The sequence below is a fragment of the Columba livia genome, chromosome 4 (genome assembly GCF_036013475.1).
Source record: "Columba livia isolate bColLiv1 breed racing homer chromosome 4, bColLiv1.pat.W.v2, whole genome shotgun sequence".
Taxonomy (NCBI): Eukaryota; Metazoa; Chordata; class Aves; order Columbiformes; family Columbidae; genus Columba; species Columba livia.
In genome coordinates this window covers 12,643,677-12,667,754 of record NC_088605.1, presented here as the reverse complement: position 1 = coordinate 12,667,754, position 24,078 = coordinate 12,643,677, and the positions used below count along the sequence as shown (strand labels likewise).

Genomic DNA, 24,078 nt, shown 5'->3' with positions numbered 1-24,078 from the left:
ATATGTAACAAAGGCTCTGAAAACAATTTTGGAGGACTTTGGAGACAAAGAACAGAGGAGGTTGTGCCAGCGGGAGTTGCAATTGCAGCTTTAAGCCTGTCACCTCCCTGAGAGCCAGGAAGTTGCGCTCTGAGATAGTGTGGGGTCATGTTGAAAGTGTGAGTATATTCAGAGATACGGGAATTTTGAGATGGGGAAAAGTGATACTGTGTTATGGCCATCAGGCTCATTTTTTCACTTTGCTTCACTGGAGCCAGATTTGACGTTTGAACAACTCCTGTAATCTGTCACTTTATTGACCTTAATAATCAAACTTTTATTTTCTTTTTGATCCTTTTTGTCTATTCAGATAAAACTTCAGGGAAAAGGCAGTTTTGCCATGCATTGCTACAGCACGAAGCACAGAGGAATCCTAAATTTGAACACAGTTTGGAAGTTCTGTATTGAAAGAGAGGAGTTCACCAAAAATAGAGTTGATGCAAATTATTTTGCCTGCTGAGCTGTAGCAGATCTTTAGGAAAAGTTTACAGAGAGAGCATTGGCTCTACTTGTGTAATATTCTGTGCTTCAGTAGTTTGTGACCCCACATATGTTCTGCTTCAGGCTTGATAATTAGTGTTGCCAGTGGCTATCACTTTCTGGGTAATAACTCACGTCTGTCATGGACTAGAGGATGACAAGCTTTTGTTCCATCTGAGGGCTGCTGTGCATCCTCATACCACTGTATATATGCTACTTAAATAATAATCATCTCTCCCTGGTTTTCTTGCTTTTACTTTTCCATGCCAGCGAGTGTCTTTCAGGGTTTAAGAGAGTGAGTGGGTGATACACTTCACTGGGGAATGAGGACTGTTAAGAGGAGGTCATGCTGTATTGTGCTACAGTATTTCTTTATCTAACTTGGGCAGACAAGACTTCCTGTCACCTAGGGAACATATTTTGAACTCCTGGAGTGGGAAAAAAATGCCTCTGTGCCTTCAGAGTCATGTCATCTGGCACAATGCAACATGTAGAGCTTAACGGGAGTATTGGCCATTGGTCCACGTCAGCACACAGACCAGCCTGTAGAGTTTCGGGTACCTTGCAGGGAGCTTGTTTGCAGATGGTGCTCTCTGCGTTTGTGCAGCACCAGTGGCTGGGAGTGGGCACACAGGTGGCTCCACGCTCCTGGTTTTCTTGGGGGAAATATTTACTGTCACCAAATCCAGTTGTGACTGGCTAAAGAGTAGAGGGCATAAAATGGAGAGGAGGAGGATGCCATTATCATAAACTCTAATTGTAAATACTCCGTCAGCTTGTGTTTACCCTTTTCTGAAGCCCAGTCAATAAGGAACAAGCAATGAAGAATAAGCAGAAGTTATGAGTAAGACGTACAGTGTAACCGAGCCCTAAAGTGTTTACAAGATCACACTTTGATTCTTAAACAACTGCTTAAACAGATCGTTTGTTGATATAAGGACATTTCTTGAGTTTGAAAATGATTTACAATTTGTACAGTAATTGAAGTGGCAGTTGCTTCATCACACTTAAATTTATTGATTCCATCAGTACATTGACCTCCTTTCTGCTGAACCACCAGTTTGAATGTCTGTGCTGTGTGGGATAAATTAAAATATGCCATTTACCTAACTGTGCAGGACCCAGTTTTCTGCAATAAATAAATAAATGAAAGCAAACAAACTAGTGGAAAAAGAGAAATCACAGGATAAGTGATGCTTTGGGTCTCTTTAAATTTGATGGATTTTTCAAGCACCTTTGTGTTTATCAGAGGATGCTTTTTCTGCAGGTCAGTGATAGGTGCTGAGTTTACTTGCTCTGTAACAGTGGTCACCATCCGTATTCCAGCAGTTTGAATAAGCAGAAATCCAGAAGAATATGAAAACTATTATATGAATGAGAGAACAAGTCCAGCTGGAAAGTTATTTCTGTATGATTCCACTTTCTATATTCTGCATTTTAAATAATAGTTTCTGCACTTTTATTTCCCCTCAGAAAGATCGCTTATAGTTGGGTGATGCTCAAAGCTGCAAAATAAAAATGTGAAGCATTGGCACGTAAACTCAGTGGAACTGAAGGAGAGAAATGGCAGAAAACCAGAAATCTCCCTTTGCTTCTGTTCTGCTGGGCCAGCAGCTCCCTCTTTCTGTGGCCTCTCCAGTGCGAGCTGTGCTCTACTGCAGTTTGCTCAGGCTTGTCTCACCTCGGGGAAGTTAGTGGCTTTCTGCACCAAACTGCCTGGAAGAGCAGGAGCTGCTGCCTTGCCAGGAGCAAGAGATCCTCCGTCTCTGTCTGCTCCCTGGATTCCTGGCGCGGTTCAGCTGGTGGCAGTTCCCCTGGACAGTGCGGGATGAGAGCTGGTGATCTGCCATGGCACAGGGCGCTCTTCTGGCTTGAGCATGGCACTAAGGAACGAACATTTTGGCTTTTGCTGCGTGTCCCTTAGATTTGATAGGTTTTCTGCTTTCTCTCCTTAATCACTGATGAAAGTCAGCCAAACTGAAAGGACATGTTTTGCTCTTTGTAGCTGGGAAACAGAACAAAACAAAGTAAAGATTTGGCCCTTGGGATGACTGAAATGAGAATAACCTATCATTTTGTGTCTGGTGGCAGGATAGTTAATATTTTTACCATTGATAGCATATCCTGGGCTAATGGATGTAAAGCTTCAGCAGCACCTGTAGGATATTCTGACCATTTAATCATACAGTTATGAAAAATAAAGGTCTTCGATTACAACCAAGGCTCCATTTAATGGTACTGAGCTAACATTCAAGGTCTCTTAGCAGTACTTAGATACTAGTAGGTGAAGTATTTTAAAAAGTCATCTTAGGAGCACCATATTTTTTACAGCATGATTTGTGCCTGGATTAGCACAAAGTGAGTTTTGACATGATTCCAGGAGCACCTTTTCATGGGCTTTGGCCCAGGCATGCCGTGCTTTCACTGGAGTGAGCCTGGACGAGCTGAATGGGAGAAATAGAGGTTGGGAACCGTCATGCTCTTTCCAAAAGGTTTTTCAAGCAGGTTTATTTTCATCCTATTGCAAGATGGAAACTTTTGGACACAGAACCTGATTCAGAGACCAAAGGGATCGCCTAGCTCTCATTTATTAAACTGTGATGTGAGTTGGGCCATATGGCACAGAAGCAGAACAGGGGGGTTGTGAAGGTTTTTCTCTGGGGATCCAGCTCCTGTTCTGTGATTACGGTGGAGTTATTACCATTTTATAGTGCAGACATGCTCAGATGCTGTACTGAGAAGTGCGCTATAGTATTCTGAAGTGGACTGCATTAATTTCTTCTATAGGACAACAAAGTCTTTGGCCATAGTATAAGCTTGGCCTCTTGTCATCTTTTTTGATTGTGCTACTCTAAATTTGGACCATCTGTGTGGCGTTCTATTAGTGTTGTTGCTCAGAAGTTTACAAGCTTTCTAACAGCCAAGTGGAAAGGGCATTTCTCATTATTGTACCGATGGTTGAGACATTACATGCTTGTTGTTATGTTCACAAATGAGTGTACAGATTTTTGGCAAAACCAAGGAGTCAGATTCACTCATGCAGATTAAGGTCTTATTACAATATGTCCAAGGGGGTTGTGTACACCCAGGCTGAACCACTGGGTCTTTCATGTGAAACGAGGAGTAGGTTTTAGTTAAATTATAGAATTGGCATAATATTTTATCAGCCCTTTCTTCTTTTCATGTTTTCATCGGTTTGATTAAAGAAGAAAACAGGATCTAATTTAATTTCCCTTCCTCCTCCCTGTAAAAATCTGTTTTACTGGCAAATTAGAGTGATGAGAATTTCTGAAAATTTTATCAAGCAAATACTTTCCATCTGACAAGGCTGAAACTCCAAAGTTGCCAGGAAACTAGGAAGCCAGTGTGACGTTAATTAGAGGAGATGGTCTGGCTCTTGCTTTTGCCATCTAACTCCATTTTTCTATCCTTGCATCATTTCACAGAGAAAGCCCAATAACTATTTCAGGTTCAGTAGCTAGCTGATTGTCTTGTCTTTTATATTGCATAGCATGGATTAAAAAAGAGTTTATTTTTAGAAGTATAATGAAATATTTGTCTGTGCTACCTATGAAAATGCAATAAACTTTCTAGATTTTCTGTGGCCTAAGCTTAAATGAGAGAAGGGGGAATGGTGACCAGAAGAGTGGCTGAGCACATAAAAACTGCAAGAAATACCTTCCATAAGCTCATTGTTATAATTTTATTAGAACGATGATTAGGAACCAGTATGAATACTTTGAATACAGTAAAGGCTATCCTTCCCACCTCTTTAATCCTTACGCATCTCCTTAAATCAAGTAAATATGCCTGTAATTTACTGTATTGAGTGCATTCAGCATAGTTGCTCTTTGACAAGTATCCAGCTCCATTCAGTGCCAGCTACTTCCTAACCAAGTAATAGATGAGGCTGGAAGGAGGCTGCTCAGCATCCTCTGCTTGACGTTTTGCTGCTGGGTAAAGAGGTGTAAGGGGGACAGATGCAGAATAAGCAAGAGGAGGAAGGATGCTATAGGAGTGTGGATGCTGGGAGGTTGAAGGGCACTTCAGCCGCTTGGTGTAGGTGTTATTTATACCTTTTTCCTTAAAGGATCATTGCTTACAGTGCATAAATGGTGATTAAAGCAGTGGATTTAGTGTCGGCAGTTGCAGTGTTGATACTTGTTTCAGATAAAGTGATCCACTATCTCCCTGGTTACTGATTGTAGGACAGAATTTTTAAAAGAGGTGGTTTTGGATGCATCCATGTTGTCTTTGTTACTAGCCTGAATATTAGTTACTTTTTTTTTTGACATTTAGCTGTCATTGCAGTGACCTTGTGAGGTTTATAAACACCTGCTCTCAAAAAAACCCAAACAATGAATTAAGTATGAATTTAAGCTGAAGCTTCTTTAGTCTTGGGATCACAGGGAGCAACTACATTCATTGATCCACAATGTGGGTGTATTAGGACTGCATCTTCTACAAGGAGAATTAAACCGGATATTAGGGATGAGTTTAACCATCCTGTAGAAAAACTGCAAAATAGTCTAAGTTTAGACTGTGCCATGAAGTGTATCCATTTTTCCTGAAGTATTTTTATGGAATGTCTTGAGAATTTTGGTTAGAAATTTGACTTAAATGGAATCCTTTAAGTCATAGTAATAGCGATCCTTTGTGTTTAATGATAGATGGTTTAGTTTTAGATCAACAGAAGCCAGATCAAAATGGTCAATCTCTGGAATCTTGAGCTTCTGCTTTGAATCTGTAAAATGGGAGTAACGATGGTTCCTTACGCTCATATAGTTAACCTGAAAATAAATTCATCAACATCCAGTTGCTGGTGATGAGAGGCCTACAGGTAGGTGGTGGGAGTGTTGGTATTTGGTAGGGTTACATACATACTATATCCAATTGGATTCCCCGGAGTACATAGTGGTATTTTTGAGGTTTTCTAAAGTTTGGTACTATGGACTACACTGAGGTGAAGGCAAAAGTGAGATCTGAAGTTCCTGTTTTTCTTCAAGACTATCAGTTCATGTGACTCTTCCTTTGGAACTTGAGACTTTTTCTTTCCAACCACAGTCCAAGTTTAAACAAAAGTGAAATAATGTTTTCCGTTGTCTCCCAGTAGGCACTGGGCATGCATTAGATATGTGCCTGCACCTTGATTATGTTGTATGTAATGGCAATAGCTCTGATTTGTGTTAGCGAGCTCAGCTGTGCAGCGTGCAGCACACTCCCGCTGTTCGCAGTGCCCTGACCACAGCTCAGAGCATTCCGTGTGGCCTTAGGATTGTGTGACAAAGCTGAAATGCATTGCTGTGCTCAATACTTAACTTTTCATTATACTGTTTTTTTCTTTCCATCTCTCTTCTTGGTTAACTTTTTGTCTGGCTTTGGACTCTGAATATTATCAGGTCCATAACTAATTCTACGTTGCTAATGAAGTTTTCCATTACCTGTCTACTGTGTATTCCCTAATGGGAAGCCTTCTAGGAGTAGAAAGTTTCAATCTCTGAAGATCTGGTGGGACAAGAAGACTTTTTGCAGCCAAATTAATTTTTAATGGCGCATTGATTCAGTGTCTAGAAGCTCACATGTCAGACTGTGAGACTTACCCTTTGACCCATCCCTAATGCATTTCTCTTTAATTTCTCTTTAGCAGTCACTGATTTTTATTTTTATTTTTATTTTTATTTTTATTTTTATTTTTATTTTTATTTTTGTTTTTGTTTTTGTTTTTTTCTTATTTATTTATAGCCTTGAATGTTGCTGCTTTGCTAAGTTTTGTTTAGTGAGAGTGGATGTTGTTGCTGATCAGTAAAACTGGTGAATGCTGACAGTTCAGTGAAACTCCATCCGTCCCTGGTGTGCCCTCACATGCATGATGCTGCTGTTGTGTCTGCTGACATACTCCAAAGCAGAACTGGTTTTAAGAAAGTGCCATACCTAATTTAACTTCCACATTTAGTGTGGAATAGCATAAAGCGCTCTACTACGGAGCAGGAGCTGGCACTGGTTTGGTTTTCCAGGCAGGCTTAAAAGATGCTGGGAGTGCAGACTTTGGGATGCTGGTGCTGGCTGACCTGCTGAGTTGTTGTTGCTGTTTCTTATTGTGCTACCACAGTGTCTGAGCATCCCAGGAAGGGAACAGAACATCTTTGTTCTATGTGCTCTGTACACACAACAAAAACATGGTTTGAGGCAACACTTTACAAACTTGTATGAATCAAATTAATTTTCTAAAATTTATGTGTATTTAGATGAACCTGGCTGCCTTTTTCTTTTTTTTTTTGATGCCCCAAATTGATATGCTGCTTTTTCACCCTTTCATAGACCAAGGGCCTCATAAATTAAGATAGCAAACCAAAGAGTTAATTATAATAATATATCAACACCTATTTAATTATTACAAATATTTAATATTTTTGGATACCCACTTTGAGGGTCTTTTAAAACGGATCATTTGAAAGGACTAAGAACACAGTACTTTCTAAAAATTAGGTCTAGTTAAAATTGCTTCAAATGGAAATAAGTACAAGTCAGCTTATCAGCCATGGCTAACGAGATGTATCTCATCATGTTGCTGTCAAAGTTAATACTTTTGAAAGAATCCCAATAGTTTACAAATTACACCCCTAAAGCATTAATTTATTTATTATTGTGGCCCCTGGTAGAGACATACTTTGCCTTTCTGCAGCTTTATCTCTCTAAAATGAGCACAATGGTATTATTTGGTATTAAACTATATGTTTCCTGTGGGGAATGGAAACCAGTCGATTGGTGGTAGGAAATTCTGATGGGCTCCCCCTTTGCACGTTCTGTGTCTTAAAAGAGTCCCTCTGCCACATTGCTTTTCCCATAAGCTGAAATGTTAAGCTGTTTCCCTGTCTCGTTTTGATGCCTACTTTGTAAAATATTCCTGTTAACATCACATTTGTGTCCTGGATTGTATCTAGGGCTGCTGTGTAGCTGAGAGGTACAGGCATTTCAACCCAGAGTGAGTTTGTGGCTTGTATTCATATTCAAATTTTAGTATCATCTATCTATGAAATTATTCATCAGATTTCTCTGTGAATGCTTTTAATGGTTTAATGTGTTCAGCTGATAACAAACTGCATGCCGAAACGCAATGTTGCTCTTTTTAGACTTGATTAGACTCTATCCTTGATTGTGATTTAATGGCTGTTCACAAGCTTGTTCGCTCTTGCTGTTGCATATTAAGTACCAAAGTATCCAACCAGGTCTGCCAAAGTCTTTCAAGAGACCATGGTTTCTCAAGGGAGATGAAAAGCCCTAAGTAGGCTAGCGTTTTGATTCAGGACTTGGATTGTATTTGATTGTTCTTGGTCATGAAAGATTTTGTCTGTAAATCCCTCTGGAAATATGTAAGTGCTCAAAGACCTGTCTCAGTGCTGGATTTTACTCTGCTAAAATGCTATCATCTAAACAATCAAACAAAAGCAATTAGCACAAGCAACAGCAGTCAAAACAATTCCAAATATGTTTTATTCACCTTCACCTTTTCATTTCCCAAACGCCTGTCTGAGCTATTGTGCCAGAAAGAGCAATGTGTGATTAGAAGTCAGCTATTTCTCATATGCTTTGTGCATCATCTCTAACATCTTGTATTTGTGTATGATGGGTGCTTGCATGGCCCATATTACTATAATCTCTGCTTTTTAGCACAGGCTGTTTTTCACTGTGCCCTCACAGAAGTACTGATAGACCCAGCTCTCTAACAGGCAGATGTGGGGATTTCCACAAGAAGTCTACAGAGCAAGGGCTTGATCTGAGGTCCTACGCTAATGCCATTGCCAAAGAATCACTTTTCCCATACGTCTCTAGTCTCCTCTGTTTAAATTAGGAGAGGATTAATAAAAGTGTGATAGTGATACACTAGTTAGAGGATTGTTTAAGCTAGGCTTGAAGTTATACCATATGCTTGAAGAGCACAGTGAAGGATGAAATGTCTTCAGTGGTTTTCTAGGCAAAGGGTCAGATGAGGGGAGATTCCAACTGGGCAGTGGGAATGTGGGACCACAGAAGTATGTTGATGTCTTCTACTGATGTCCTTCTCTCCTTTGGCTAATGTGTCTTTTATGAGCCATAGTGAACCTATGTTTTCTAAGGAAATATCTGTAAGAATAAATTAGCTTTTAAGCTGTGGTTGATGGCACCTGAACCTCAGGTGCCATTGAGAGCAGCCTGTCAGCAGTGGCATGTTTTAAACCAGAGCTGATGTCCACATTCTGCGTTAACTGTTGCTTTTCTAAAGAAAGAACTAGTCCAAGGGTTTGCCAGTGCTTTTTTATACCAGTGAGTCTGTATTGGCTTTGGTGGAATTATTTCTGCTTTACTCTTGCTAGCTGAGAGTTTAGTTGCCTGTGCTTCTCTTTTCTGTTCTCATGTCTGGCTGTAGTTAATGTATCTGCCATGAGATTATTGCAAGATGATGGTTTCTTTTTACTTGAAATATGAACATCAAGTGAGTGCTTTTGAACTGCATTTTATGTGTTTATTAAGCAAAATATGCTTATTATTTAAAAAAGAGCAAAAGAGACATAACACCTAGAATAGAATTAACTATTTCAGCTGGAAGGGACCTACAATGACCATCTAGTCCAACTGCCTGACCAATTCAGTGCTGACCAGGTTAAATCATGCTATTAAGGGTGTTGTCCAAATACCTTTTAAACACTGACAGGCTTGGGGCATTAATCACCTCTCTGGGAAGCCCATTCCAGTGTCTGACCACCCTCTTGGTAAGTAAATGCTTCCTGATGTCCAGTCTGAACGTCCCCTGGCGCATCTTTGAACCATTCCCTTGCATCCTGTCACTAGATCCCAGGGAGAAGAGCTCAGCACCTCCCTCTCCGCATCCCCCCTTCAGGAGGCTGTAGAAAGCAATGGGGTCACCCATTAGCCTCCTTTTCTCCGAACTAGGCAAGACCAAAGTCCCCAGCCTCTCCTCATAGGACATTCCCACCAGCTCTGTCACCAGCTTTGTTGCGCTGCTCTGGACACATCCAAGGACCTGAATATCCTTCTTAAATTGTGGGGCTCAGAACAGCACACAATACTCGGGGTGAGGTCGCACCAATGCAGAATACAGCGGGACAATCACCTCCTTTGACTGGCTGGTCATGCTGTGGTTGATGCACCCCAGGATGTGATTTGCCCCCATATTGAGCTGCTGGCCACCAGCGCCCCAGATCCCTTTCTGCAGGGCTGCTCTCCCAATTTATACTTGTGCCCAGAGTTACTCCATCCTAGGTGCAGAATCCAGCATTTGGACTTGTTAAATTTCATCCCATTAATCATAGCCTGATGTTCCAATCTATCTAGACCTCTCCATAAAGCATCTTGTCCCGCAAGAGAGTCAACAGCGTCTCCCAGTTTGATATGGTCAGCAAACTTACGAATGGTGCCTTAAAGTCCTGCATCTGAATAATTGATAAATATATTGAACAGGAAACAGGACTGGCCCTAGAGCTGAACTCAGAGGAGCATCGCTGCTGACTGCCTGCTAGCCACGTGTAGTCCCATTCACTACAATTTTTCTTTTTTTCTTTTCATATATCAGAAACTTTATTTTGAGGTAAGTTTCAGCCAGAGAAGCTGGGTGTCATAGAGCTCCCCTTGGCCATGGCTGTGGGGAGCTTCCAGCTGTCTGTGAGAGCGTGGTGTGATGCAGGCTGGGGCTGTCTGCTTCCTTGGCATCAGGCCAAGGGCTTTGCAGAAAACTGCAGAAATCTCCAGCTGAGGGGCTGAGGAGGGAGGGGACCAGAGTGCGCCAGGACTAGTTGTGTCCTTGTCTGGGCCTGAGGCTGCGAGAAACAGGACAACATGTACAAATAATGGGACCAGCCACCCTTGGTCACTATGGGCAATGCCTGTCCAGGGTCTCCTAGACTCAGGCCAACATGACAGCCCACTGTTCCTCTTGGCTGTGTGGGGGACAGGCTCTCTCCTGGGGCTGTGGTCACATCACAGCCCCTCATTGTCCCATCCCATCATAGAATCACAGAATAGTTTGGGTTGGAAGGGACCTGCAAAGGTCAGCTACTCCAGCCCCCTGCCATGAGCAGGGTCATCTTCACCCAGATCAGGTTGCTCAGAGCCCCATCCAGCCTGGCCTTGAATGTCTACAGGGATGGGGCATCTACCACCTGCCCAGGCAACCTGTGCCAGTGTTTTAGCACCCTTATTGTAAAAAATTTCTTCCTCATGTCTAGCCTGAATCTCTCCTCTTTTAGCTTAAAACCATTACCCCTTGTCTTCTTGTAACAGACCCTGCTAAAAAGTCCATCCCCATCTTTCTTCTAGGCCCCTTTTAAGTACTGAAAGGCCACAGTAAGGTCTCCCTGGGGCCTTCTCCAGGCTGAACAACCCCAACTCTCTCCCATCCCATCCCATCCCATCCCATCCCATCCCACCCCACCTCATCTCACCTCCCCTTGGGCTCCTCCTTGCTGTTGGGGCTGGGGCAGAGGGAGGCAGAGCCCAGCATGAGGGTGCAGACAAATAAATATGGTGTCTAAACATTGGGGAGCAATTCAGGTGTTTAACTTAGTGACCCAGTGCCACTTCGGCTGTCTGAAAGCCCAATGTCCTATGAATATACATGAAATTGACAGAATAAAGTAAATGCCTTTTTTAGATCAGCCAGGTGGGGCACACTAAGGCATCTGAAATTGCACTGAATACTTTAATTCCAGTTGTAATGCCTGGAACTCCGCTGGCTCCATCTATGGACAGTTAGCTCGCACCTGGCTGCACACCTGTGCTTGGGAAAGGTACCAAGCTAACCAGCCTTTTATTAAGCATATTTAGAGATTAAATACAGAAAGTTGTGCATGAAGGAATGATTTTGTTGTAATAAGTAATATGATAAATACCAGTTATCAGGGAAAAGCCATAGGAAAGATGCAATTTCGACCCCTGCTGAGGAGGTGCAATTGACTTGTTTTGAAAGTAGTCTTACAAGGAGGCAGGTTCTTGTACCCTGATTTGAAACACTTGCAAAGATTAAGATCTCCAACATACGCTTTTCCATCCAAGTGGCTCTTCTGTGCTTGTATTCAACCCCATGCCTTCATCACTGCCTGCTAAAAGTCCTTCATTTTTCCATGGGGAAATAATCACCAGCTGAAGTGGATCAAGAATTACTTTTACGTGGATCGTACTCAGCAACAAGTTTAATTACAGCTGAAGTGGCAGATATTCCCCTTGTGACACATCCTCCCTTTATTGGCACCAGAAGAAACGTTTAGCAGTGGAGCAACTCTCCACTTCCAGAAGAATATTCTGCTTTTCTGCTGCTCTGACCAGGTGACTTACGTTAGCCCAGCTGCACCTTTCATCTGCCTTTCAGGAGAGGAGCAATAAATATCTTGTGATTTAATGCATACCCAGCACAAGGACTGGGTGTGGGATTTTAAAATCACCAAAATATTCTGCAAGCTTACATTACGTGATAGTATTTTATTAAGGCAGCAACTCTGGATTTTGTTAAGATTGAATGTAGACATTTTTATTACTTATTAATCAAATTCCAGATATGTCAAGAACATGATTTAATTCCTACTTAATAATCCTCTAAATGCAAATATTGGAACTCTTTAAAACAAGCTAAATATTTTTTCACTTGAGCTTGATGAAGCTGATTAAGAATTACCTGCAGTAAGTTGTTTTAGTTCCAGAGTAGACTATCTGTTTAGTAAAATAAATTACCGCCTCAGGGGAGTATGAAGAGAAACACTGGAACATACTAAGGGCAAGATTTTCAGAAGCATTTTGCAGTGGCTTAACTCTGCCCTGAATTTTACCCTTCACTTCAAATGGAGGAAGGTGAGGCAAACAGCCAGTGTCCATCTTGGATCAATGGTGCACAGAGAATGCAGAAATATTTATTCTGGATGTTCTCTATACAATGCTTGTTCAGCATTGCTATGAATTCCTAGCTGTCTTCTGCCAAAGGTAAGGACAGGTTAAACTAAGTGAGCTGAAAAACAGCTGTTACACTCACTGGCGGTACTTTATTGTCTGTGTCTTGTTAGCTTTTTGTTGGATTTGGCTTAGCTCCTTGAGAAACAATCCCATCTCTAGAAGAAATAAACCTCATGTTACCACCTTAAAATAATATGAGAAGTACTTGATTCTTCTTGCTACATTCTTCTCATCATCTTCTCTCTTTAAGCTGTGTTGTTTGGCCCTTTCTATGTCAGCTGCTTTCTATACTGAACCTGATACCTGCAATATTTTTCATTGCCATATCCCCCTAATAACTCGAGCATATCACAGTGCTTGCCAGAAGCCATTCAAGCAAAACATTACCAGTTTATGAAATATCTTTAATTAATAAACTCATGAGGAACAAGCAGTGTTAAAGACTGTTCAGCCAAACTAAGCATTGTGCCGCTGTTTTTATCCACAGAACTCCCCTCCTTCGTTTGCCCGAATCTCTGTTGAATCATAACATCAAGCTGCGAGTCCTTCTGAGGGTGGGAGATTCGGGTAGTTTGCCAGGGGGCTTGGCCCCACCCCGCCTTCTGGAGCCTGGGAAATAATAAACCATGCTGGGGAAACAATGTGGATCCAATTTGAAGTCCGAGAAGCGAGGACGTTGTGTGGCGTATCAGAAATGCATGGCTTTTTAACCCACTTTCTCATGCCTTGCTGTTGCTGATGTCCTTGAGAGCTCAGTGATCAAACATGACACACAACACGCACTACCTCAGCTAAGCACGATGTTGCAGGCCTTAAATTTGAATTTTCCACGGTTTTGTGATAGACAGAGCGTAACTGTGTTGGTCCTGCCTCACATGTGCATATTGTGTGTCCGGGAAGGGAAGGCACTGGGGCTTCCCCAATGTCCCGCGGCTCCAGCCTCCCAGAGAGCAGTGCAGGGCTGGCAAACAGCCACGCTTTGCAAGCTTGTGTTCCAGCAGCTATTCACGGCCACCTCTTCTGCAGAGTGCCCAGACCGCAGATTTATTAGTTTTTGTTAACTGTCTTTCTGGATATTGATAAAATACAGAGTGAAAAATATACTGAACAGTAACTGTGGTTTCTTTTCTTTTGGGTGCTGGAGTTGGGTGCATCTCCTAATATGTTGCTGCTGTGGAGGCTTGGAGCAAGTAAAGCGTTCTCTGGAAGCTCACTGCTGGAGAAACTAATTGTCATTACCTTGAGAAGTGAATATATTCATTTCAGGACCCTGCTTATTCAGTGTCCATATGGAAGAAAAGAGAGCTTTCCATGCAAGATCTTTTTCATGCAGATCGAAAAACCTCTCTCCACAGCTGTCTTTTCTGACTCTTAGTTCTGTGCTAGAAGCTCACAGATAACTCTGCATTTGCACGCTGAGAAGGCTTTCGTTAGGCAGAGGCACGATAAGTGAGGTCATCTGGTTTCGTGTCCAGTCCTTAACCCTGAATGTCTTTGCAGCCTTAAATAAATCACTAAGGCCAACATTTTTTGAATGTCAATGTCTGAAGTTAGACATCCAATTTTGTAGTTAAGCACGTAAGTAGGACTGCTCTGATTTATATAGACAGTGACTCCCACGGTGTCTTGATGTGTTATATTGTGTGGGGGTTTGTAGCATTACTGAAAACTAAATGTGGATTTAGGAGTATAATGTAAGACAGCCAAGTTTGAGAATGACAGCCTTGACCTACACAAACTTGATTTATTGCCCGTCTGTTAAGCGAACTGAATAAGGTTTAACTGGCTGAAGAGGATGCTGAGAGGACTGATGGACAGTGAGTTTTCTGATCACTGAAGTGTTTTGATCAACCAGTAGCTGGTATTTTCTGGTTTATGAATAAAGACAGTTATTGTTACAATAGAAGGAGGAAGATTGCTTCAGATGTGTTGCCCAAACGCAGTGCAGTTGACATGTGCAAATGTAGCAATCTAATACATTTCTGACTATCAAGCCTGTGCTGTTAAAAACAGCCTGGTTTGATCCACTCTCCACCAAAAGAGATGAACTGCAGTTTCTTAATGAGCAGTTAGATAGCTTCTTAGAGACTTGCGCAATATCATACTGATGAGATAAGGGCTCCTTTGTGGTATGCTGGAGTCATAAGCCTGCTGGCTCCATGGGCTGGAGCAGAATGTTTGAGCATTTTATTAAAAAAAACCCTACTGTTTTCATAAAGTTTTGGGGACAGATTCCAATCTTATTTTCATCACATTTTTCTGGCATAGAGAACAGAGGAGCTTACAGCTATGCTGGGGCTAACTTCCTTTTCATCACATAGGGACCAAAGCCTAGAGCTCTCCTTTTAAATTCCTCTGCTCCAGGTTTACAGTGGCAAGGACACGTTAATCTTGCTTCATAATATAAAGGGAGTAGGTTCCACGACGTACTTCAAAGGACTAGATTTGATGGCAGTAAGTACAATTGCAGCTTTCAGCTTGTTACAGAGTTAAGCTCCAGAGCGTACGTGTTAAAAAGGAAGTTCCCACTGAATGTAATATTGTTTGTAGGGAGAAGCGTCTTCGAGTCTAGTGTCCCGCTCCCTTCCGTTTCGTGAGTGCTGTGACAACTCTGCCCCTTTTGGGGCAGACCAAAGTCTGCTGCAACTTTGTGCGGAACATGTATCAAAGCCTACTTTTGTCTTGCTGAATTCAATGGCAATTTAGTCTTTGGATGCAGCAGCAGCCCCACTGGATTCCTTGTTATAATTTATTCTTTAAGGGGTTTATGTCCAGAAGTACTGACTGCCCCTTGCTTTCAATGACTTAAACATGAGCTGCCTGCTTATCACCCTTGGAAGGTGGGGTGCTTCCCTGCAGAAGATTCCAGTTTAAACAGACAGACATAATTGCTCAGAAAAAAAGTGTCCCTTGGCTTCTGATGAGACTGGGTTAAGTCAGGCTTGGTTTGGTTTGGTGTGCTTTGATACAGGGGTGTGACAGTGCTTTTCACATAATTGGGTTAACACTGAAAGCGTCTATTTTGATTAAGATGGTGCAGTTTAACAGGTAGAAAACCAGGACAGACAAGGAATCAGTCTGACGGCCAGAAAAACATTCTTCAAGCAAATGGGTTTATCAGGTACTTGATCAATCTTTCAAAGTCCAGCTCTTGAGCAGAATCAGCGCAGGCAATTGTATTTTCTGAGGTTTTAAATAATGTATCAGAAAGAATCTTGACTTTTAAGAAATGCACTGCTTGTGTTGTTTTCCCCTCTGAAGCCACGAAGCTGCTTTGCTCCAGTTTGGATTTAGGCATCTTGTGCAGCACAGGGCTGTGTGCGGTACACAACTGCTGGAATTGTTTCTTTTTTTAACTAAGAGATTGGCAGCCACTTGGATGAGTCACAATCACGAGCCTAATTTTAGCTGGTATGTATGTATTGGGAGAATCTACCAGAGACAGTTGCATCTCAAGTGTTGAGAGACGTAAAGTGAGTTTAGTTTTGGGGCTTCTTAGAAATTGGCTTTTGTGTCTGAATTCTGTGTCTTCTCTTGTGGTTTTGTACAGTCATATTATGTGACCTTTCAGTTGGAATTCAAGTAATTCCTTCACCTTCAAAGAGTTTATCAGGAGACGATCTAGAGTGACAACATCAATACCTTGATTGATGCTTGTTGGGTATGTGCTTGACTTATGTTTGTGTTTTGACCATAATGAAGTTCAGAGTTTAAGCTGTCTGAAGTGTCCCAGTTCATTTGTTGATTTATCCAGGAGCCTCTGCTGGTTTCTTGTAGCTGACATGGGAAAGAGTGTCCAGGAAGATGTGTGAGTGTGTAGTTTGAGAGGAGCAGAGTATATGCTGTGAGAGCCCTATGGTTATTCAGGCTGTGTAACCTGGCTGCCAGCGCTCATGCCCCTATTTAGTGGCTGTTGCTGTTATTTTAGGGCAGTAAAGGTTGAATGCTGCATTTTGCTGCGTTGGTCCACCTGTATCAATGTAATGCAACCTCTGGCAGGAGCTGGTTCCTACTTCTGGCAGCCCCTTAGGAAAGCAGCGTGAGCAGCGGTGCCTGCCTTTAAATGCTGTGTATATGAGAAAGAAAAGGTGTACGCTTTTTATGGCATCTTGCTGTTCCCTAATGCATTATTCCTCTTTCCTCTGAGGCGAAGGTGTCAGACTGGATTGTGCAAGGAGATGGAGGCCAAGCTGTCATTTACTGCTCGTGTTCAGAAAACAGCCATTAGCAGTACCCGAGTCCCTCCTCTGCTTTGTGTTCTGCTCAGCCTCTGTGTGCACCTAGGTAGTAAACTACCATATGTTGTTTATAGAGAATGCAAAGGCAGTGTATCATTTTCCACTTAATCAGGATGTTCCTAATCGGGAAATTGCCCAGAGAACTAATTAAAGCCAAATGTACTCAATAACTACTGTTTAAGAGACACAGTAATTCTGCTTAGCACAAACATCCTCAAGTGATTTACAGGTACCTGGGCCATGTCCCATTTTTAAACTGAACGTGGCCTGGTTTCTCCTAGGAGAGCTCTTACTTTTGTCTGAGTTATGGTGCTGGGAATGTCTGTACAAACTTCTCTCCCTGTCTGATCTGTGTCGAAGCTCTGTGTTTTCTAGACCAGGTAGGCAGTGTCCTCCCTGTCCCAGCAAGCCCTACTCCGGGCAGAGCCGCTTCTTCCATTACCCCGAGGAGTCTCAGGCTGTGGGCTGGTGGTGGTGATGGTGACAATCCCACTTAAACTTTGCTTATGCTGAGCATAAACACCTCCTGGCCCTGGACACGTGTTCCTGATTTGTGCTGTTTCTTGTGTTGTCCTGGCAAACTATTTGTTCAGCTGTGCAGCAGCTAAATCTGGATACTGATCTGGCTGAAAAATAACCCAGAGAAAGGGGGGGAAAAAGAAAAGAAGAGAGGTGTCTCATCCAAATCGGTTTTGTAGCCTGGTTCACGATGTGGCTACAGAAACAGCTGTACAAGCACAAAGGAGGGAGTGGTGGGAATAAATGGGTGAGGTCAGGGAGAAGGGAGGCTATTGAAGCCAGCACTGCTGCCAAAACGTTACTTGCCGATTACTTCTCAGCTCCTCTGTTTTCTTGAACATTTCCTCACATCTGCTCTGTCACAGCAAACTCTTATGGATGTTACCACTTCTGCATCATAACATAACAGCTGTACTGGTTCAGACAAAGACTTCAGTATCTTGAAATATCCTGTCTCCAACAGTGGCCATAATAAGCAGACCCAGGGGGTAAGGAGGGGACAAGCATGTCTGATACTTCCTCGACTGTTCTCTCAGCCTCAAACAATGTTTAGCTCAGGGGATTTCCTGAACCCAATATGGTTCATTTACACAGTAACTCTCATTGGATCTCTTAAGTACTTGTCCAAGTCAAGTACTCCCCTGAAGACCATGTAAAGTCATGGTGTTCATGACATCTTTTGGCAAGGTGTCTCACATGTGGTTTTCCTACTTGGGATAACCACAAAGTTCATAGGCAGGACAGACCTATAGTACCAACCTGGACAGGCCTGGGACCGTGCTGGCTTGGAGGGTGACATTTGTGGGAACAGCCCAGGATTGTCACACCTCTGCCCAACCAGTGCGCCCTTCAAACCAGGGCAGCTCCAACTGCTTCTCCAGTTGGGACTGGTCATGGCTCACAATGGCTCTCGGGCCGTGTCTAGGGATTGTTGGCTGTGTTGGCGTGAGCCAAATAAGTGTGGGGCCCCTCAATGGCTCCCAGCTCAGGCAGATGAGTTCCAGTGCTCCGTTCCCTGGTACTCTTTAATTCACAGAAGGAGGTGCAGCCATGATGTCTTCCATGAAACGCGTGGACTAATATAATTGGGATATTCCTAGATCAGCATTTTTAACGTCGGAGGGTTTCAGGAAGATAGTAATTACCTAGAGGAGAAGATAGCGCTTATTTAGTGTGCTTAAATGGATAATTGCATGGAGCCAGGTTCACTGCCCAGTCCAGTCATCTGTGACCTATTGTCATTATTTTTACTATTATATCTTTTCACCTAATGTTGACTCACAGACAACAATATTGGATAAAAGGTTTCTCTAAAGAATTGGAAGTATCATGGACTTGGCAACACCTGCTGACTACTGCTCAGCAAAAACAAAATGTTTTGGTTGTCTTAGTCCAGTGTAAGAAAGAAAGATGTGAAAGGACCTTTTCCATAAGGCAGTTAAGTTCTCAGTTGGTGTGCTCAGCTGAAGCGACCAGGGAGGAGCATGAGGCTACACATTACGTGTTCTCCTCAGATGTGGATGGGTTGAGTTTATATCTGAAAGCACACCAGCCAATTGAAAAGCTTGCAGCCTGCATCAGTTTTGTGGGCAAATGAAAGTTTTTTACATCCTAATGCTTGTCTAATTCCATTGGGATTCACGCTCGATTATAAACTGTGTAACTCTGAATACTGTCATTTTCTGTGTTCTTCTGTGCTGTGTGACCAAGTCATTGAGTCGCAGTTCTGCTTCAGAAAGGTGAATCTGCTGAGATAAGGCCAAGAGGACAAACTAGGGCAAATGTTACATGTTTGTTTATTGGTGTGTTTGGTGGAGTTTATAGTTGTTGCTAGAATGCACATACCTGCTTACTGGGATGAGAGGGAAAACTCTCAGTCTCTTTTCATCTGATGTTCATCATGTTTCTTACGATAATCCGTGCTTAGGCCCGTGAGACAGTCCTGGTTCGTGTGGTGCTGCCAGAGCCACCTGAGTTGCTTCGTCAATGAGAAACACAAAGGGAGAAAATAAAATTACCTGGTATTTATTTGCACATGAAAACCTTTGTATGAATAGGCTGTACATCCCTTTCTCCTGCCCCCTTGGGATGTGATTCCCCCTTTGTAAGATATGAACAATTTATGTAAATGATTGTGATTGCCAAACTAATCAAACCAAGGACAAAAGCAATCACAGGCACTCATCTGGCATCCAGCTTCCTGACTTCAGCCCCCGCATTAACTTCTACTTCATTAAAATATATATGACCCAATTCAAGAGCTAATTTGGACAAAACCATTAGGCTTCTGTCCTCATCACTGGTAGAAGTTTGAGGTTCATTTTCACACACGAGTGAGCAGTTGCAGCTTTAAGATGCATGAAGGTTATTGCTGTGTATGTGCATATGAAAGGGAGAGGGAAAGTGGCAGTGGACCTACTATTTCTGTAACGGCATCCTTTTATAACATCTTATTTGTGCTCCACCTGTGGAATGCTGGGCAGGATGTGAAAATATGTGGGCAAGTTAAACACATGAAAGGAAAACTGAGCCTGTGAGAAGGGAGAGTGGCAGGATGCTGGTGTTGCATTATAACTGTTGAGTGGCTAATACAAAAGCTGGTGGTGGTCTCAGTGGAGTCCCACTGAGTGGAGGATGTCTTGTCAGATCTCCAGAGGTGTTTGGATCAAGCCCAGAGAATCTCTTATTGGGTAGCTATTTTAAATGCCTTAACTTCAAAAGAAGCCCTTAGCAGGCAGAGTTTGCAAAAATACTCAGAAGATCTACAGGTTCAGAATCTCAAGATATTTTTTAATTCAGCAAATCCCGGTAATTTATCCCAGTAACTCCCCGGTCTCAGGAAGGATGCCACAGCTAGATTGTGTCAGTAATATCTACCAGCATGTGTGGCTGGCAGGGGTTTGTCCCCTGGAGCCACTATCTGGGGTATCAAGTCAGTCTCTGGACTGATGGATGAGTCGCTAGAATCTCTGTTTTGTTTGTGCGTTTTATCAGAGATCATCAGGCAGCCGTCAGTGTGATTGACTAACTCCGCGCCAAATGTCAGGCAAAAGGAGCTCAAGAGAAGTAGCACAAGTGACAGCTAAAGAATAAGCAACAATCTGTCTTTTCAAATGAGTTGTTCTGCTGGCAATTTGACAAATTGTATGGTGTAACTGAAAGTTCTAGTTAATGTGTTACATTACTTTATTTCAAAATATTCTGTTATGAATTGCTTACATTTAAATTCTGCCAGATAGAATGCTTAATGATATCGGTACAAATACAATAAAATTGACATAGAAATGCTGAGACAGTGCAAGTCTTCTGAGATTTATTCCTAAATATTCTTGCAAAGTCCTGTTTCAGCATTTTTAAAAATAATTGGACATCTTTGTTTTCTACAAAATAGAATGTAATAGGAGAGTTCTTCATATAAATGGACAAGAAGGAGAAAGGGTGGGATTGGAGACAATTTGTTTGCCCATAGAAAACCCCCTGCAAACTTTTGCTCAGCATATTTATTTGGGTGCCATACCACCTGATTGATCTGATTTGTCTGCCTTGCATGGGTAATTCATGTTTTTCCCATCCTAAGAAAATGTGACTTCTTTTTTCTTTGAGTTTGATCAAAATGACTCTGGTTCCATGATATAAGGATGACATTTTAATGGGACACGTGAATAAAGAGAATTTCCATGAACTCCAGGTTTGTTGCACAAACATACACCAGGAATATGGGAAGAATTTTCTTCCAAACTTTTGTTTTTCCTGGCTGGTTAATGCCTTGGAAGTGCTCACAGCTCTTAGGATTGCCAGTGTTTCCCCATGTTTTCTGAAATTACTCTAATTATATAAGAAAATGTGAATCGTGGTTAATTGAGCAGTGGCTGTATTAATTCATTATGACCATATTTCAAGGTCTTGTAATTTGTTTCTCACAGTCTGGCCAGTCAGTGACTTGTCCATGGCTAGCTAATGATAATAGCTTGTAAAAAGCTTTACTGGAAAAATCAAAGTGTGGTTTTAAGCATTTTAAGCAATTGCAGTTTTACTGGTATATGTCCCTATGGGGATATCCTTATTCTACAATGATTTTTTTTTTTTTCCCCCAAACTGACAAATCAAATTTGTGACTAATTTGAAATACCGGGTGTTTCAAAAATATGGACCCTATCAAGGACTCAGACTTGCTTCAAATTGGGTCCTTCTTTTTGAAACACCCTGTATTCTCTGATTCCAGAGTAAGTGTCCCCAATTGAAGAGCTCTTTCCAAGCACTCAAGTGGTCATATTTTTAAAACCTGCTCTGAAGGTGCTTTAAATGTCCTTGTTTTATTCTGCATTGCAAAGGACTAGGAGCTTACATTGTCAGCTACTGCGCTCGACTGAGAGTGCTACGTCAATCACATGTGATCGTTAAAAATGTCCATTGTCCATTAAATTGCTAATATTCTACCCTGGGCTAAGATTGTTTGGATGTTTGCAGCAGCTTACAGTATCTTCATGGTTTTGGTTTCCTGTCATGCTTGTTAGTCTGATACAGTGTGAAGACACACTGTGTTGGCAGATACCGATGGCAGTGCATCTCCTGTTTGTCCTCGTCACTGCTTCCTGCTCATGCTGGGGGGAAGGTTTGTCCAGGTGTCTCTGTGAGAACAAGAGCAGACAGCAGGAACAAATTTTCCTATCACTTCTAAAAGAGACCTTGCAGACAGCAAAGGTCTTTTTTTGCACATGACATTCCTCAAGTTTTAATCTCATCCCCCATCATGATAACTGCATGGTTGTTGGGAAGAAGCACAAACTGCAGTTATCATCCTTATGTTGAGGCTTGGGGCCAACACAGAAGATAGGGAAAGCTCCTTGCTAGTTGCTCTGCTGAAAGCAATGCAGCATCTTCTGAGCGTCACTCTGCTGGGGCTGGAACGCTTCCTGCTGTCACAAAGGCTCTCCCTCATGTTTTGTTCTGATTTAAGCATCATTGGCACAAAGACATGTGATTTCCTTCAATAGCGCAACTGATGTGACCAAGTTTCTTCCTCAAAATGACTGATACTGGAGTTCAGATGGGCCTAGGTGACTATGGCCTAATATAGGTGAAAACGAGCAGAGACCATTTAAATAGAAGATTACCAGCAAGTTATTGCAGAGAATATAACCACTGCTTGCCCGGGAGGTATTTATCTGTTCTCTAATAGCTGGATTTGCAATGACATCTTAGTGCCTGTGGCAACTAGCGCCATATGAACGTTTTCTTTCAGGTGCAGGCTTTATATGTAAACCTCTGAAAGGCTGCGGTTCCCGCAGAAGCTCGCGTGTGCGTGCTGGAGGTGATGGGGCTGTGCTGGCTTCAGCAGCCACAGCTGCAGCGGGGCCGGTCAGACCCTGCACGGCCAGTGGCCCCTCGTGCATCGGCCACCTGGGGACAACCTGCTCTGCTGCTGGGGAGGCATCTTCAGAGGGGAGGGGAAGGGAAGAGAGGGCTCCAAAACCCTTCCCTCCTCCCTGCCCTCCAGTCAACCCATTTCTGTGTGGGGTTCTCCACTGATGAGAAGCTGGCGTGTTTTTTGGAGGACGTAGCTGCTGGCATAATTCCAGAAAGTGTTAGACCTGTCAGTGCTTTTGAGATCCGTCGTGGAGAGCTGTAGGTGGAATCTCATGGCAAATGTTTAAAAAAGGAAGAAAAAGACAACTGCACTGACCTTGCTTCTCCTCCTCAATTTAAACAATTTGGATGTTGACATTTTCTGTTCCATTTTCAGAAGGAGGGACACTAATCCAGAGGTGGTGATGATAACAGTTGATGTGTTTACTTTTGTTATGTAGTGAGTGTTGTATTGTCCTTTTGTTCTGTGATTGATGGTTAAAAATAAAACTGTAGATAGTTCTGAGAATGCAGGGGAGTCTTGGCTAACATACATGTTGAAATAAAAATATAGATAGGCAAAAAAATTACATTCTTTTTTAGTGACTATGTTTCTTTCAGGCTAATTTTTCTAAGGCAGATGATAAAATTATGTTATCTAAATTCAAAGAACTATATTTAAAATATTTTATTACTTTGTTGGTTACTCCCGTGTTACTATGTGTCCCCAGACTTTTGAAACACAGAGGTCATCTTAATCCCACCATTGCCTTAGTTTGCAAATTAGCTCCTTGAAATATCAGCTGTATGTGTTTTGCATTTAATAAATTAATTTATTAAGGAACAAGAAATTGATTATTCAATTACTGTGGATCAGGCACCAAACATCCTAGTATGTTAGATGAAGCATGAAGCTGATCAATAAAAATCTATTCCATCAGCATTTCTTAGCGGCGAACTAGCTGCTTGGGAACAAACAAAAGCACACACATGCAAACCCCTCTCTCATCTAAATGTTTTCAGATGCTGTGACTGAAACACAAATGTCCTGTGTGATAGATCTGTGTATAATCAGGGAATTTGTTATGTATGAAATGCAACTTGAATTTCATTCCTGGGAAAAAAGTTATATACATCTTTGTTTGTATTATGTATATCTGAGTGAGATATATGGATCCCATGGGTAAGAAACACATTATAAAATCTACATGTAGAAAATTTTTTTGTCTTAACATTAAAGCTGTTTTGAACACTGGCAACAGTCCAGAATCAAAACTGTCATGGTTTGTATGTGTCTGCCTGTTTCCTTCTTCGTAAAGATCCTTTAAATCTTTGCTTGAGAGCAGGCTCTTGCAGATAGTTTATAGGGAGTGCTGCCAAGCTCTTCTCATAGTGGACATCCTAGAGGCCACGAAAAACAAAACAAGTCTGTTAAGTTGGAATTTATGTGTGGGGTGGTTGCTCAACACTTTGCCCACTTTTCCGAGGGAAAGTGTCAAAAATGTTCCAGTTGCAGTTGATG

The 24,078-nt window shown here is 42.1% G+C and overlaps 1 protein-coding gene and 1 long non-coding RNA gene across 7 annotated transcripts in view; both read left to right on the top strand.

Moving 5' to 3' along the window:
• SORCS2 (sortilin related VPS10 domain containing receptor 2) overlaps nucleotides 1–24,078 on the top strand; it is a 558,746-nt gene that overhangs the window by 24,001 nt on the left and 510,667 nt on the right. The gene's annotated exons all lie outside the window — the stretch shown is intronic.
• The window catches only part of LOC135579442 (uncharacterized), a 55,273-nt gene that overhangs the window by 12,124 nt on the left and 19,071 nt on the right, over nucleotides 1–24,078 (top strand). Inside the window, exon 2 of the long non-coding RNA XR_010472522.1 lies at nucleotides 1–24,078. This exon is cut by the window's left edge and continues 9,975 nt beyond it; it is cut by the window's right edge and continues 19,071 nt beyond it. This is a non-coding gene — a long non-coding RNA (uncharacterized LOC135579442).